General features: G+C 36.0%; 1 long non-coding RNA gene across 1 annotated transcript in view; it reads left to right on the top strand.

Moving 5' to 3' along the window:
- The first annotated feature begins 15 nt into the window (after positions 1–15).
- The window catches only part of LOC129391721 (uncharacterized), a 24,861-nt gene continuing 20,685 nt past the window's right edge, over positions 16–4,191 (top strand). The window contains exon 1 of the long non-coding RNA XR_008616359.1: positions 16–212. This is a non-coding gene — a long non-coding RNA (uncharacterized lncRNA). The remainder of the gene's footprint in view (positions 213–4,191) is intronic.

Genomic DNA, 4,191 nt, shown 5'->3' on the forward strand with positions numbered 1-4,191 from the left:
TTCTTTTTTCTTTTGCCCTACCCAGGTACGTGGGGAGTTTCTTGCCTTTTGGGAGGTCTGAGGTCTTCTGCCAGCGTTCAGTGGGTGTTCTATAGGAGCAGTTCCACGTGTAGATGTATTTCTGATGTATCTGTGAGTAGGAAGGTGATCTCCGCGTCTTACTCTTCTGCCATCTTCTCTCCATCCTCTAGTAGTGCTGTTTACAAAACATTGTGAGTATATTTAATGCCACTTACAAATGATTAAAATGATAAAAAGTTATGTATATTTTACCACAATAAAAATGAAAAAGAAATTAAGGCATTTCCAGATCTACAAAAACTGAGGTTTTTTTTTACTAGCAGACCTGCCCTTCAACGAATGCTAAAGAGAGTCCTTTAGTTTGAAATGTATGGATACTAGATAGTAACTCAACTCGACATGAAGAAATAAAGAACAGCAGGAAAGGTAACTAAATAGGTAAATGTAAAAGCCATTATTATTGTATTTTTGGCTTATAACTCCCTTTTCCCTATATGATTTAAAAGACAGTTGCAAAAAGCAGTAATTATAAATCTGCATTAATGGGAACACAACATGTAAAGATGTATTCTGTGGCAATAGAAGCATACAGATTGGGAGAGGAATGGAGATATATAGAAACAAAATGTATACTATTGAAATTATGTCAGTGTTACTCTGAACTAGATTGTTATAAATTAAGTTGTTAATTGTAATCCTAAGGCAACCAGTAAGATAATGACTAAAAGATATAGTAAAAGAAATGACAAGGGAATGAAAACAATATGCTAGAAAATATCTATTTAATACTAAAAAAGGAAATAAAATAAGTGTGGAGAAACCAAAAAGACATAAGATATGGAACATTAATATCCAAATGCTACAAATAAGTCCTTCCTTATCCATAATTACTTTAGATGTAAGTGGATTAACCTCTCCAATTAAAAGGCAGAATGGATTTTTTTTAAAATGATCCAACTAAATGCTGTCTACAGATACTTTAGTTTTAATGACACAAATTGTTTGAAAGTAAAAATATAGTGTATGGAAACAGTACTCACAAGAGTGCTGAAGTTCATATGCTAATATCGACAAAATAGACTTTGAAATAAAATTGTCACTAGAGAGAAAGGACTTTTTTTTTTGGCTGCGTTGGGTCTTCATTGCTGCACGTGGGCTTTCTCTAGTTGCAGTGAGCGGGGGCTAGTCTTCGTTGTGGTGCATGGGCTTCTCATTGCAGTGGCTTCTCTTGTTGCAGAGCACAGGCTCTAGGTGCACGGGCTTCAGTAGTTGCAGCACGTGGACTCAGTAGTTGTGGTGCGTGGGCTCTAGAGCACACAGGCTTCAGTAGTTCTGGTGCGTGGGCTCCATAGTTGTGGTTCACAGGCTCTAGAGTGCAGGCTTAGTAGTTGTGGCACACAGGCTAGTTGCTCCATGGCATGTGGAATCTTCCGGGACCAGGGATCGAACCCATGTCCCCTGCATTGGTAGGCGGATTCTTAAACACTGCACCACCAAGGAAGTCCTGAGAAAGGACATTATATAATGATGAAATCATCAATCCCTGGAAAAAATATAATAATTTAAGCACCTCACAACAGAGCACCTCACAACAGAGCTCCAAAATATAAAAAGTAAAAACGGAGAGAATGGAAGGGAGAAATAGGTAATTTAATCATAAGTTCTGGATATATCAATACCCTACTTTCAATAATGGACAGAAAAAGTAGAGAGAAGATCAGCAAGGAAATGGAAGACTTGAACATCCCTAAATACCAAGCAGACCTAATAGTTACCTATAGAACACTTCACCCAATTTCATCAGAATATTATTCTCAAGTGAACCTGGAACATTGTGCATGATAGATTGTATCTTAAGCCATTAACATGTGTTAATAAATTTTAAAAGGATTTAAATCATACAAAGTAAGTGTTGTAAAGTGAAATGAAATATGAAATTAGTAACAGAAGGAAATTTAGAAAAACCACAAAATGTGGAAATCAAACAAACTACCACATAAGGAATGGGTTAAAAAAGAAATCGTAAGGGAATGTAAAATGGTGCATTTGCTGTGGAAAACAAGTTTGGCAGTTGCTCAAAAATGTAAAATAAAGTTACTTTATGACACAGGAATTCCTCTCCTAGGTATATACCCAAGAGAAATGAAAACATATGTCCATACAATACTTGTACATGACTGGTTATAAGAGCATTACTCATAATAGCCAAAAAATGAAAATAACCCAAATGTATTCAATACATTAAATGTTGGATGGACAAATAAAATGGATGTGGACAAATAAAATGTGGCATAACCATCCAAAGGAATATTATACAGAAACTAAATGAAATGAAGAACTGATATATGCTGCAAGATGGATAAACCTTGAAAACATGCTAAGTGAAAGAAGCCATATACAAGAGGCTACGTATTTTATGATTCCATTTATATGAAATAATCAGAATAGACAAATCTGTAGAGACAGAAATCTATAGAGATAGAAATCTGTAGAGTAGTTATTGCTATCATATGGGAGGAGAGACAAACTAGGACTAACTACTAATAGGTATGGCTTGGTATTGGGGGTGGGGGTATCAATAGAAATGTTCTGGAATTATAGTGGAGATGGTTATACAACCTAGTGAATGTCCCCAAAACCACGGAAGTGTACCCTTTAAAGTGGTGAATTATACCTCATGTAAAGTACATGTGAATTTAAAAACCCTATAGATCCCCCATGTGGCCACAAATTATTTACAATCCTCCCACATGCAAAATACACTTACCCACTACAAAGGCCCACAAAAGTCTCATCTCACTATACCATAGGCTCAAAGTCCATGAAATCATCATCTAAATCAGATCCATGCACAGATGAAGTTTTCTCAGGTATACTTCCTTAAGTAAATCACCTCAAGTATAGTTCTCCTTGATCTGAATTATGTGCACTCCATTTGCCCAACATACAGGGTCAAGACTGATAAAGAAAACCCCTATGGGTATTCCTATTCAAATAGGGAGAAAATGTGAAGCACAAAGAAGTACATAGAAATTCTGACATCCAGACAGGAAAATTTTGGAAGTTTCTTCATTAAGGACTCAGCCCCATTCCTGCCCAGGAATGGCTCAGTCCTTACTCATTTCTCTTGGTTCCACCCTTTGAGTCATTATTCCTTTTATTTGCTAGGTAAGCTATATTTTCAACTACGTAGTTTTTGTGGTTTGCTCCCTGCTAGTAGGTTTCAGAGGTTCAAAGTCCTTTTTTCGTTTTTGTAGTGTTTTTGTCCCTGTCAGTGAAAGTTGGTGGTATGTCTGGAAATGTAATTCTTTTAAAATCATTTTGGTTTCCTATGAATAAACACCACACCCTGAATTTCTTCCAATTAAACCCTTCTTCACCCTAGTCTTATGTCAGGAGGGTTGTATAATAAAGTTTTTATGTTTCTTAGATACTCTTGTTTGATGAAGATACTCTTAGGCACAACCTTAAACTCTAAAGTGCTTTTTTTGTCCAACTTAATATTCTATAGCAGAACATTGTATCTTTTTGATGCCTTAACAAAGGATTTTAGAGCTATACCCTCAGCTTCACCTTGAGAAGGTCCTTTTCTGGCAGGACCCTGGATTTGATCGTTACTTGGAAGCCGTTTCTTAACTTCAACATAGTTTGCCTTTAGGAGAGACTGAGAATTTTCCAAACCTTTAGGTCTAAACTTGTTCATGATTAGTACTCCTTTTTTTTTAGTTTTTTAAGGAACCTCCATACTGTTCTCCATAGTGACTGTATCAATTTACATTCCCACCAACAGTGCAAGACGGTTCCCTTTTCTCCACACCCTCTCCAGCATTTATTGTTTGAAGATTTTTTGATGATGGCCATTCTGATCAGTATGAGATGTTATCTCATTGTAGTTTTGATTTATATTTCTCTAATGATTAATCATGTTGAGCATTCTTTCATGTGTTTGTTGGCAATCTGTATATCTTCTTTGGAGAAATGTCTATATAGGTCTCTGCCCATTTTTGGGTTGGGTTGTTTTTTTTTTTGATATTGAGCTGCATGAGCTGCTTGTAAATTTTGGAGATTAATGCTTTGTCAGTTGCTTCATTTGCAAATATTTTCTCCCATTCTGAGGGTTGTTTTTTGGTCTTTATGGTTTCCTTCACTGTGTTTTTAAGTTTCATTAGG

The sequence above is a fragment of the Physeter macrocephalus genome, chromosome 21, assembly GCF_002837175.3.
Source record: "Physeter macrocephalus isolate SW-GA chromosome 21, ASM283717v5, whole genome shotgun sequence".
Lineage (NCBI taxonomy): Eukaryota > Metazoa > Chordata > Mammalia > Artiodactyla > Physeteridae > Physeter > Physeter macrocephalus.